The sequence below is a fragment of the Sus scrofa genome, chromosome 1 (genome assembly GCF_054392235.1).
Source record: "Sus scrofa isolate SSC_HxYL_T2T_F1_AM1 chromosome 1, Sscrofa_HxYL_maternal_Yorkshire_Landrace_v2.0, whole genome shotgun sequence".
Classification (NCBI taxonomy): domain Eukaryota; kingdom Metazoa; phylum Chordata; class Mammalia; order Artiodactyla; family Suidae; genus Sus; species Sus scrofa.
The window spans coordinates 147,105,559-147,118,922 of record NC_139383.1 but is presented as its reverse complement, the minus strand read 5'-3'; the positions used below and the strand labels follow the sequence as shown (position 1 = coordinate 147,118,922).

The following is a 13,364-nucleotide window of genomic DNA, read 5'->3' as shown; positions in this document are numbered from 1 at the left end:
CACATGTTCCTGCAAGAAGTCCTGCTTCCTTTTAGTAAGAAATAATACTTCAAGGAGTTCCCTTTGTGGCTCAGCAGTAGCGAACCTGACTAGTATCCATGAGGTTGCAGGTTCAATCCCTGGCCCCCCTCAGTGGTTTAAGGATCCAGTGTTTCCTTGAGCTGTGGTGTAGGTCACAGATGCAGCTCAGATCCCGCATTGCTGTGGCTGTGGTGTAGGCTAGTAGCTGTAACTATGATTGGACCTCTAGCCTGGGAACTTCCATATGCCATGGGTATGGCCCTTAAAAAAAAAGCAAAAAAATAAAAAATTGAGAAACAAAACACAAAAAACTTCAAGACCACACTCTCAGCACTAGGAATACTTGTTTTTCTAGGTTGGTCATGTTTTCTTCTCAATGCAGCTAAACACACACACTTCTGAGTTTTTCTAACTCTGATATATATCATTATTGTCATGTCTTATACACAGATATACAAATATATATATAAAGATAAAATACCACATGAGTCAATATTGATACTTCTAATCTAATTCAAAACAAAGATTTTATTTAACTTCTCTATTTTGCCACTTCTTCTTCTCTTCTACACCTTGAATCCTGGCTTTCAAGGATACAAAGGATGATGTATTTAGAATTTCCCATAATTGGTAATTTGTTTTATCCTATATTATACCCACAATGGACTTGAAATGAAAATACTAATAAAAACTAAAACACTAATGTGCTGCTAATATGATTACTTAAAATATTAAAATAAATCCTTTAAATCATAAACAAAACAAAAAACCTACAGAATGGGAGAAACTAGTTGCAAATGATGCAGTCGACAAAGGCCTCATTTCCAAAATATACAAACAGATCATACAATTCAACAACAACCAAAAAAACAAATAACCCAGTAGAAAAATAGGCAGAAGACCTAAACAGGCATTTTTCCAAACAAGAAATACTAACGGCTAATAGGGAAGTGAAAAAAATGCTCAACATCACTAATTATTAGACAAATGTAAATCAAAACTACAATAAAGTACCACCTCACACTAGGCAAAATGGCTACAATTAAAAAGTCTACAAATAACAAATGCTAGAGAGGATGTGGAAAAAAGGGAACACTCCTACGCTGTTGGTGGGAATGTAAGTTGGTACAACCACTATGGAGAACAATATGGAGGCTCCTCAGAAAACTAAATATAGAACTACCATATGAGACAGCAACCCCACTCCTGGGCATATATCCAGACAAAACTCTAATTGAGAAAGATACATGCACCCCTATGTTCACTGCAGCAGTATTTGCAAAGGCCAAGACATGGAAACAATGTAAATGTCCATTTTGACAGATGAATGGATTAAGATGATGTGGTACATATATACAGTGGAATACCATTCATCCCTTAAAGAACAATGAAACAATGCTATTTGCAGCAACATGGATGGAACTAGAGATTATCAAACTAAGTGATGTAAATCAGAAAGAGAAAGACAAATACCACTAGATATCACTGCTATGTGGAATCTAAAAAATGACACAAAAGAACCTATTTATGAAACAGAAGTTGATTCACAGATATAGAGAACAAACTTATGGTTGCCAGGGGTGGGGGAGGGGATTGGGGGAGGGACAGAGTGGGAAGTTGGGGTTAGCAGATATAAGCTATTATACATGAAGGGGATGATCAACAAGGTTCTACTGTATAGTACAGAGAATTATATTCAATATCCTATGATAAACCATAATGGAAAAGAATATATATTTTTTAAATGAGTGTAGGTATATGTATAATGGAATCATTTTGCTGTACAGCAGAAATCAACACATCATTGTAGATCCACTATACTTTAGTTTTTTCTTTTTGAGGGTTTTTTGGTCTTTTTTTTTAGGGCTGTGCCTGAGGCAAATGGAAGTTTCCAGGCTAGGGGTCAAATCAGAGCCATACCTGCAGGCCACAGCCACAGCCACAGCAACTTGGAATCCGAGCTGTGTCTATGACTACACCGTAGCTTGTGGCAACGCTGGATCCTTAACCCACTGAGAAAGGCCAGGGATTGAACCCACATCCTCATGGATGCTAGTCGGGTTCATTAACCACTGAGCCAAGACGGGAACTCCCTATACTTCAGTTTTTTTAATTCTAAAATAAATCTTTTTGCATATGCCTTTTCCATCTTCTCTCCTATTTTTTTAAAGTAGTTATAATAATATGTCGTCAGGGCTCAGGACATTACAGCCTATACCCACCCACTCTAAGCCATCGCTTAGTCTTAGTTCTACAGTTGCTATAAATTTAATTCTCACCATCTGCCCTCACATTATTGAGGGTTATTTTGCTTGTCTGAAGCTTAGGAACAACATTCACTGAGATCTTCATGTTGAAAACAGTTTGTTTTTATATTTAAAATTCAGTTTTGCTGTATATCAAATCCTAGGTGCACATTTTCACAAACACATAACATTTTTTTGCTGCTGTCAAAAAGCCTGGAGTTCCCATAGTGGCTCAGCAAAAACAAATCCGACTAGTAGCCTTGAGGTTGTGGGTTCGACACTTGGACTCGATTAGTGGGTTAAGGATCCAGTGTCGCTGTGAGCTGTAATGTAGGTTGCAGACATGGCTCGGATCCTGTGTTGCTGTGGCTGTGGCTCTGGTGTAGGCCAGCAGCTGCAGCTCTGATTCAACCCCTAGCCTGGGTACTTACAAATGCTGAGGGTGAGGTCCTAAAAAGCAAAAGCAAAAAAAAAAAAAAAAAAAAAAAAAAAAAAAAAAAAAAAAAAAAAAGCATGATGATAATCTAGTATTCTTAAAAACTTCATTCTCTCTTTACTAATACTCAAATAATATCTAAAATTTGTTTATAGTCCAGTAATTATAGTAGAATATCTTTAGGTATTAGTAACATTTAGTTGACATAGGTACATGGTATCCTCTTTTGAAATGTAATTTTTTATTTAAAAATTAAATTTAATTATGTTTCCTAATTTTATAAAAATTTAATTATTTTTTCTAAATTTAGACACATTTTCTTGGATTATAGTCTTTAGTATTTGTTTTGTTCCTTTGCATGGCTTGATTCGTTGAGTCTCCTATCATCCACATGTTTAGTCTTCTTTGTTATCTTAAGGCTTCTTTGTTACCTTTCTCCCAAATCCTTTTTATTCCTTTCTTCATTTCTTTTTTTATTGAAAACTTTTTTCCATCTTCTGCTTCTCTTAAGGAATTATTTATTATTTATTCTTTCTCATATTCCTTCTAGCTTTCTAGTCCTCATGTCTGAAATGACTTTTTTCTTTCTTTTGACCATGTCCACGGCATGTGAAGTTCCAGGGCTAGGGATCGAACCTTAACCAAAGCAGTGACCTGAGCCACAGCAATGACAATGCCAGGGTCTTAACCCATTATGCCACAGGAGAACTCCAAGAAATGACTTATTCCTTTTATTTCTAATTATTTCTTAACCACTTCTGTCATCTCATTTCTAGGTGTTTATCATTCTGATGTATTTTCATGTCTTTTATCATTTTCTTAAATGTTTGTTTCATGTGAAATAGAAAATTACATTTTTATCTCTTTTGCATGCCTTTTGTGTGTTTTTAATGTTTTTGTTTCCTCATTTTTCTTTTTGAACTCTTTAACTTTGTACAGAATTTGGTCATAGTGTTTTTCTATTGCTAGTTTTGGATGAAAAATCATTTTCTGGACTTCGAGAATAAAGCAGGGTGTTATAGACTGAATCTTTCTGTCCCCCCAAAATTTATGTGTTGAAATCCTAAACCCCAATGTGATGATGGTATTAGGCAGTGTTGCCTTTGGTAGGTAATTAGGTTACAAGGGCTCAGCTCCCAGGAATGGGAGTAGTGCTGTTATAAAGAGACCTAAGAAATCTCTCACCATTCCACTGCTGAGGATACAGCAAGCAGTCTGCAACCTGGAGGAGGGTCCTGACCAGAACTCAACCATGCTGGCACACTTATCTCAGACTTCTATCCTCCAGAACTGTGAGAAATTAAATGTTTATTCTTTATAAGCCACCTAATTTATGGTATTTTGTTATAGCAGCCCAAGCTAAGATATGGGGTTCTGGAATTATTTCTAGCATCATAAAGTTCCTTCACTGTTGTTTCTGTGTGGTGTCAAAAATCAGATGGCTTACTTTCTGAGATTTCCTGCCTCTGATCCCTTCTCTTATTTCAGTCTGGATCTTCTCTTTTCGTCATTGCATTTTTATCTATTTTGTGGGCATGACTTTTGGTGTTTTTCTTCATCTACATTGTCCTTATCTGGCTCAATTTCAATTTGATCCATGGCACTATCCCCCTGGTGTGGGGCCATGTCCTGGAAGGAAGCTCTAGAGAGTCAGTTTTTAGAGTTTATGAGCCCTCTACTCACCCAGTACTGGCTCCTCTCAATTTCAAATGCAGTTCTCAGTTGGCTTTCCATGCTTTTCTGTTAATTCCAGTTGGGATTCTGCTGTTCTCACATATTTCAAATGCTACTCTATTGCTTCCTTTTTCTTCTTCCCACACAGATTTTAATATCATGAAGATCTTGGAATTCTTGGTGCTTTTTCCACACCCCCTCTATTTTAGGGTTTGGGGGGTATCTTGTCACCAGTTTTGTTATAAACATTGTCTCTTGTTATGCAGAGATTCAGAGCAGGTAAAGAGCTGCCATTGCTACAATTTTCCCTGGATCTCTGTCTCTCTTTTTAAACCTCACAAGACACCATTATTATTTTATACAGTCAAAATTTGCTTAGAACTAGCCACAAATTTTCTATTTTCTTAGTTCTTTCATTCTTTCTCTATCTTCATTGTGGGGCCAATTTCTTTCTGTCTTTAGAATGTCTTTTAATGAGAGTCTACTGGTGGAAAAATCTCTGTTCATTTGCTTCTGAAATTATGTTTTTTTGCTCTTGAAAGATACTGTCTCTGAGTATGAAATTCAACTGTCTTATGACTTTCACTGTTAAACTGTCAGCTGTAAGTCTCTCACTCTTTTGACGGCAGTATATCTTTTCACTCTGACTCCTTTTATTATTTTCTACTTATTTTTCATGTGTTGCTGTTTCACTGTGATATATCTATGTTTGCATCTCTTTTTGTTTATGCCAGTTGAAATTCATTATTGAATTCATTACAAAATGATTCAATGTTGAATTCTCAGTCATTACCTCTTCAAATTCCTCAAATAATTTTCACTGTTCTCTCCTTCAGGAACTCTGCTAAAATGGCCATGAGACTTTATCTCAGTTTATCTTCCATATCTTATAACTTCTATTCTGTATTTTCCATCTTTTTGTCTCTTTGTACCGCATTCTGGAAAGTGTTTTCTAACATACCTCCATTTCATTTAATTCTTTCCTCTGCCATGTGTAATCTGTTTTTGCATGCATCTGCTGAGTTCTTCATGTCAATTCTTGAATTTTTCATTCGTGGAAAACTTACTTGGTTTTCCCCCAAATCATCTGGATCATTTTACAGTTCTTCATTCCCTGTATATATTATTACAGTTTCTTGTCCCCTATATGTATATTTTAGGTTGTCTTTAATCTTTATTTATTTATTTATTTTTGTTCTTTCTCTCTCTTTTTTTTTAGGGCTGCACCAGTGGCATATGGAAGTTCCCAGGCTGGGGGTCCAATCGGAGCTACAGCTGCCAGCCTACAGCACAGCCACAGCAACGTGGGATCCCAGCCATGTCTGCAACCTACACCACAGCTCACAGCAACACCAGATCCTTGACCCACTGAGCGAGGCCAGGGATTGAACCTGCATCCTCATGGATGCCAGTCACTTTTGTTAACTGCTGAGCCACAATGGGAACTCCTTGTCTTTAATTTTTAAACACAGTAAGTATATTCGTTTTATAATCAATGTTTGACAGGGCAATATATAAAGTTTTCGGATGTTTCTATGTTACATTCTTTCTGATCTCATTCACAGTGCTTATTTTATTATGTGCCTGATTATTTTTAGTTGTGTGTTGATTTTTGTCATTAAAAATTATTTGTAGGAATAATTTGAAGTCTAGGATAGAGCATTTTTTACAAAAGACCTTTCATTTGTTTCTGCTGAGTACACCTCAAAGCACTACAGTCTGAAATTCAAATGAAATTCACTGCCACATTTTGATCCTCCCAAATGATGTTACTTTGAACTGCAAATCCATGCAAGGGTTGGTTCACTTCCAGGTCACCCATAACTTGAGAGAATATTCTTTTGGAGTTCCAGTTTCTTAGGGAGGGTTTATTATGGTTTGCTTTCTGTCCTTCCTGCCCCAAGAGTTGTAAAATCTAATGCTTGTATGTTCCTAGATCAGCAGTCTTCCTAAGAACAAAGATTTTCAAGGTTCCAACACTTTTCCATCAATTTTTAATTACCTTATAATTCCTGTGTTGCTGATTCCTTGATATTTTAAGAAGATATTTTTAAAAATCTATTTTTATCTAGCATTTTAAGATGTGAACATGAAAGTAGGAGCATTAGTCCAGGAAGTTCATTGTTCACACATCCAAAAGCTCCACTTGTCCATTTTGTTAGAGCTATTTTTCTTAAAACTAACTACTATAACAGGAGAAGCCATTTAATCTGGTGCTCAGACTGTGATGTACTAGGATGAGACTTCTCTCTCATTCCCCAAGACTCCTGGTTCCTTACACAATGGAGATGTTTGACCAAAGGAGAGCAGTAGCATCACCCACATATTAGATACTCATTAAAGTTAATTTCTGAGTTCCCGTCGTGGCGCAGTGGTTAACGAATCCGACTAGGAACCATGAGGTTGCGGGTTCAATCCCTGCCCTTGCTCAGTGGGTTAACGATCCGGCATTGCCGTGAGCTGTGGTGTAGGTTGCAGACGCGGCTCGGATCCTGCCTTGCTGTGGCTCTGGTGTAGGCCGGTGGCTACAGCTCCGATTCAACCCCTAGCCTGGGAACCTCCATATGCCGGGGAGCAGCCCAAGAAATAGCAACAACAACAAAAAAGACAAAAAGACAAAAAAAAAAAAAATTAATTTCTTCCTTCATTTTTACATAAAAAATTAAAAGAAAAAAGTCTAATATTTCCTTTCTCTGTCCCAAAAAATCATCTTGTGTGTTCCTTTTTGAACCTGGGTTCTGCCAACTAGGGAGTCCTTATGGCTCATCAGAACTGCTCTAGGAACTGAGCTGTTGTCAACGATGTTCAGTCTTCCCAACTCCAGTTCTTTGTTTTGCTATAGAGAGATCTTGGCCCCACATTTAACCTTGCTTTTCAGTGTGTCTGTGATGCACAATTTGACTTTACTGGGGTCAAGTATTCCCCTTCCACGTGCATAGAAAGCCCCATTTTAGTGGTAAAATGAAACGAAACATTTTTTCCTGATCTTCAGGCATCTGAAAACAGGTTGTAGGATTTGTGTGTGTGTGTGTTGGAGGCTAGGGCATGGAGATTTCCTAACATCCTTCTGATGACTCCACCAGACAGTTCTTTATGAGGCAAATGGAAAGTTAACCTTCTGTGCTACAATTGTGAAGCCATTTCTCCTTGTCATGGCACCAATTCCAAGTTTCTAAAATGCCATCCTGTGGTCCTAGGTTCCCATTTGGTGGGCTTCTCAGTGAACCTGTGGGTAGTTTCCTCATTTTGTATTAGGAAGAGTAAAAGCAGGCTTGCTCTGAGGCAGGAAATCTGGGCTCTCCCCACCTGTCTGTTGCCAATACTGGTAATCGTCAATAAATCATTCAGCCTGTCAGGATGCAGATTTCACTTGTGTAAAGTGAAGGGAGTGATTTAGCTGGATGCTCTTTAAGATTCTAGTCCTTGAACAATGATATGTTTCATATTCTAGGATTCTCTCCCTTTCCTACAGGGGTTTCTGTAATGGCTTAAATATGTAGGAACTGGAAAATCAGAGCAAGTCTGCTAGATTAGTTTAATTTCTAGTAGGTTATAAGTTGTCACTGAGGCTGAAAGATGAGTGCGCCACCAGGATAAATGTAACATAGATACTGGGTCTCAAGTTTAATAAAAGGGGAAAGAATCTGGCGTCACATCTTGGATTATGTCCAACAACTAACGCCCCTTCTATTTTTAAAAAGATCTAAAATGATTTGGCATAATAACAGGTACATACAATTTACCAAGTTATTACTTCATGTTAAATTTGCTCTTTTCAAAGACAGACAGACAGACAGAAAGAAAGAGAGAGAGAAAAAGAAAAAGGAGTTCCTGTTGTGGCTCAGGGGTAATGAAACTGACTAGTATACACAGGGAGGCTGGTTCCATCCCCAGCCTCAGGGGGTGGGGGTTAAGGATCTGAGCTGCAGTGTAGGTCTCAGATTTAGTTCAGATCTGGCATGGCTGTGGCATAGGCCAGCAGCTGTAGTTCCAATTCAACCCGTAGCCTGGGAACTTCCATATGTTGTGGGTGCAGCCCTAAAAGGACTAAAAAAAAAAAAAAAAAAAAAAAGCTGCTCTTTTCTTCTCCCCCCGCCCCCGCCCCAAAAGTCTTTGCTTCAATATCCTTTCCTTTCTTTTCCTAGGAATCAGCAGAACATTTGCCTTGCTTGCCCTTCAGGGGTAAAGTCTGTATACAAGTTTGCAGTGCTTTGTGCTCTCTCAAGAAAAGCCACACTGCATTGCTTTTCCTTTTCTTCTCTTCACATTTTCTACGATCTAGTTTTCACAACTTCAGCTTCCATTTAGAACCTGGAAGAAATTCTGTTATTTTAAGGCAAGTATAAAATTTTGGAATGCTTTACTCTAACTTCTCTTTGGAATCTTCGGGAGGGAGTGGTGTCCCTAGGGGGTGGGCTTGGTCAAGATGCCATTTGACCCCACCTCCTGGCTGCCTGTCCTACCTTGGAGAGAGTGGGACCCCTGCCCTGCTCACCAACTCCTGGCTGGTGGTGGGCCACGCTCCTCCACCTCGCCAGGCAGAGTGGGCTTCTCCCGGGCTCATCCCACTCCAGTCATTTTCTCTGTTCACCACATTTTTGGATTCCCCCTCCCCACCCCACCCCTTTTTTTTCATACCTCAGTGGGTAGACTGGTGGGTTTCCAGGATTCCTGAGAAAGGTGTCAGCCACCATCTGTTCAACTGCTTTTCAACTCGGGAAAATGAGACGTGAGCTTGACATTGGTGCGAGATTGTGGTGGGACTCAGTCTCCGAGAAGGATGTTCACATCCTCTCTGAGATCTGATTTCAACAGCATAGAAATACCAAGGCAGGGCCTAATTGCCTTGCTCTGGGGGTTCCTTTTGGGGAAAACGAAACTGCAAAAGGATCTCGGGAAATAATGAAAACCAGAGTTTCATTTCTGCTGTGACGGATTATCAAAGTTCATCATTTGCTTCAAATCTGTCCCACATTCTACCATCTCTTTCTCTCTTCCCCAGGGACTCCTTAACCAAGAAGAATGAAATGATGTGCCATGTTCCTCTCTCTGGTCCTGGGGGCCCACCCAACACTCCAGCACTGTGGTGGGTCACTCCAAAGCAGAACTGTGTAGGCCTGAGGTATATGCATACCAGGTGCTGTCCCGGCCCTGCCCTGGTCACTTGGACCACGTGTCTTCAACATGGGCAATAGCGCTCCCAACTGGAGAAAAATGGTACATGGCAAGGGGTTGGGGTGGTGATGGTTAATTTTGTTTCAACTTGACTGGGCCAACAGTCGCCCTGATCTTTGGTCAAGCATTCTTTGGGGAGTTTCTGGATGGGATTGCATTTGACCTGGTAGACTGAGTGAAGCAGATTGTCCTCCCTAATGTGGGAGGGTCCTCCCCAGTCAGTGGGAGGCCTGAATAGAACAAAAAGGCTAAACTTTCCTCTTGCCAGACTACCTTAAATTGGGACAGTGCTGCTTTCCTTCCTTGGGATTTGAACTGGCTGCTCAAACTGGACGCTTTCTTTGCATCTCAAGCCTGCTGACCTCAGGGCTGGAGCTATGCTATCCTGGGGCTCCAGCTTGCTGATGGCAGCTCTTGGGACTTACCCTCCAAAACCACAGGAGCCAAATTTTTATAAATATATTTATATACACTTGAATGAAGTCTCTCTTTCTCACACACACACACACACACACACACACACACACACACCCTGTTGGTTCTGTTCCTCTGGAGAACCCTGACTAATAAATAAGGAGCAAACGAGATGTCTTGCATATTTTTATGGTTTGTAAACCCCCCTCCAAAGGGCCACAGTATATAAATGAATACGCAATATATCTGTGGATATCTGTGGCATTAAAATTTTATGAGGCGGGGCAATTAGGGAAAAAATGCTTTAAAAGGCTTTTTAGAGTGGTAATAATTAAAAAAAAAAAAGATTGAGAAACACTGCTTTGGACCCTGCTTTTCAGGTACCCCAGATACCTTCCAACTACTAAGATGTGTGTTTCTGTCCTCAAAGGCTTTCCTGCTATTCCTCAGCATCTGTCAACCATCAGCTGACTGGGATTGGTATATAAATGCCCCACTCCTTCGCCCCTCTGTGCATTGGTGATTCTGAGCTATGTGTTCATCAATGGGGATAAGAGCCCATTATGTTGCTGCTTAAGAACATACCATTTATCTGCTGCCTCTTTCCTGTCTCCCCCCTCCCCCCACTCTCCTGCTGATTTTCTTGCATCTTCCAAATAAAACACCTGTACCCAAATCCCATCAAGGTCTTCTTCTGTGGGAGCCCAGACCAAGACTATATACATGTGTGTGTGTTATCTGATTTGTAACTCTATTAATTAAATAAGTAAAAGAGGGTCTATGCATGACAGACTATGTCATACAAAGACTGTAGTTAATCTAATTCTATGTACCTGCAGTCCTTCGAAATATTTAAAGTATGGACTTTGAAGCCAGACTGCCTGGCTCTCCCTCTTTCTAGCTGTGTGATCATGGGCAAGTTACTTAGCCTCTCTGTGCCTTAGTTTCCTGTCTCCAGAATGGAGGTGGTGATAGTACCTCCTTACAGGGCTGGTGTGTGCATTAAAGCAGTTAATCTATGAAAGGTGTCAGGGCAGTGCCTGGACAAGGGTTAGCTACTATTTCTGTTGTTGTATTATTCTTGCTGGGCATGTGGTTACTGTAAGATTGTATGAACAGATTTTCTCTTTCTCACAGAGAGAACAGGAAAGGAAAGCAGCAGTAAAAGTTTTACTAGGACTTTCTGAACTAGAATCACCCTTTGTCGAAGAAGGCCTAGACAGTGGGTTGTCTGGACTAACGCATTCTTACTGTCTTAATTACTTAGTGCCTCCCCAGAGCGATCCCACAACTCCAACCTTTGGGATTCAAAGATTCCCCATCTCCAGTAAAAGCCATGGCTAGTACTTGCCTTATAACTTGCTGGGCTTCTGAGTCCAAACAGAATTATTAAACAGGTAGGCACTGGCCTATATAATGAACCCTATTGGGCAATAAGTCCTTCCTGCATGAGAAAAATGCTCCTGGGTTTTTTTTTTTTTCTCCCTCTCGATTTGCAGCAATGAATGTACGTGATACCCTTCACACAAAGTCCTAACAAAGGGAGAACCCAACTGCTTTAAAGACTCCCAGCTGTCAGCAAGAGAAGTTAGAACACTTCCCTCCCATTTCTGAGCTTCCAAAGAGATGTTTGGCTCCACTGCAGTTCTGATATTGACATGATTTATTTGTAAGTCAGAGATCCCATAACTTGATAAAATGTTTAATACCTCTATAAAAACCCACGTGGTAATTTCTCTTTGTACCCAAGCAGTTCCATTTAGATTTATACTCTGCATAGACTGCTTATTAAAATATGGAATCACAACCCACAGATCCCTCTCCTCTTCCTGTTCATGTTGCAACCCAGATCCTACCCGAAGGCCCCGCTTTTCCCCTGCATGTTCTCTTTTTGTTTCTTTCTTCCCACCATCTGGGTAAATGTGACTTTTTCTTTCCCCATGCCCTCTGGCCATCACCTCACCAATAGCCTGTGGTCTTTCTCTGAAGTAACTGTTTCCAAAAGGGGAGGTATCCGTGAGCACTTTGTACGAAAGGCCAAATTATAAATATTTTAGGCTCGGTGGACTGTACGCTGTCTGTCATAACTACTCTGCTGTCGTATGATGAACGCAGCCACAGACAACACGTAAACACTTGAATGAAGCCTTTTCCCATTAAAACTTTATTTATGAAAACGGACAGTGGGCCAGACTTGGCCCACGGGCTGCACTTTGTGGAGCCCCTGCTACAGAAAAACAAAAGCAAACAAAATTCGTCATCCACCAGGTCCACTCAATAAGGTATTAACAAATTGCCTTGCTTTTTGAAATGAATTTTTATGTAATGCCGTGTACACAAGAATTTCTATATTTACTTCTAAAGCTGCTCTGAGACACAGCCAGAGCTGTACTGCAGCATTCTTCATATTTACCATACTTTGTCAATTGAAAGCAATAATTAGCGTCTTCGTATTCATGCCTTCATTTCATAAAAAACCACAGAATGGCCACTGAGGTTACACCCGTTGGGACATTCCTCAATGCTTCTTATTTCACTTTTCTTCTCGTTGCACACAGTGTAATTTTGTTTACCACGTTTGGCACAATAACAAGACTTTCCTCTACTATGGACACACAATCAAAAGAAAAAGAGCATACCGACTGTACTAACTTTGGCTCAAGACATCTGTATGGCAACTGTAGAACAGAAATACAATTTCTCTGGTTATTTTCTCCACTCTTCTGAGTTCCACTGCACACAAATAACTTGTCATTGTGGTGACACAAATTAGACTTCATTGCCATCCCTGTTCAGATCCGGGTAAAAGTTTATTTACACTCGAGCCCTGCTGAGGAGTGAAGCCAGAGAGAAAAGCTCAGGGTAGGCAGCTCTGCCTTGTCCATCTTGGCAGCTCTGACAAAATCCCCCACACCTCTGGCTGGATAAGCTGCTGTTCACCTTCCAGCATTAATGAAAGTGCGGGTGTGGGCAGCACTTATAGTCAGTTTTATTTAATGAGATGTATCGTGGCTGTTCCTAGCCTTTCCCCCAACTCCTTGTTCCCTTGCTTTCCCAGTGCACTGAGAAGGATATAACTGGAGTTACTATTGTGATTCAGTGCATTAAGAACTCAACTAGTATCCATGAGGATGTGGGTTCAATCCCTGGCCCCACTTAGTGGGTTAAGGATCTGGCTTTACCATGAGCTGTGGTGTAGGTCTCAGATGCGGCTCCGATCTGGTGTTGCCATGGCTGTGGTGTAGGCTGGCAACTGTATCTCTGATTCCACCCCTAGCCAGGGAACTTCCATATGCCACAGGAGCAGCTGTAAAAGAAAAAGAAAAAAGTATATAAATCAGGTCTCTTCGGTGACATCTGATGGCTGGTTAGCTATGGGTCATGTCAGGGTGTTGACT

At 40.3% G+C, this 13,364-nt stretch overlaps 1 long non-coding RNA gene across 1 annotated transcript; it reads left to right on the top strand.

Annotated features, from left to right (window-relative positions):
• Positions 1–8,522: 8,522 nt before the first annotated feature.
• Positions 8,523–10,647, top strand: LOC146406414 (uncharacterized). The gene is made up of 3 exons (XR_014815162.1): positions 8,523–8,713; positions 9,380–9,594; positions 10,397–10,647. It is a non-coding gene; the product is annotated as an uncharacterized LOC146406414 (long non-coding RNA).
• The last annotated feature ends 2,717 nt before the right edge of the window (positions 10,648–13,364 follow it).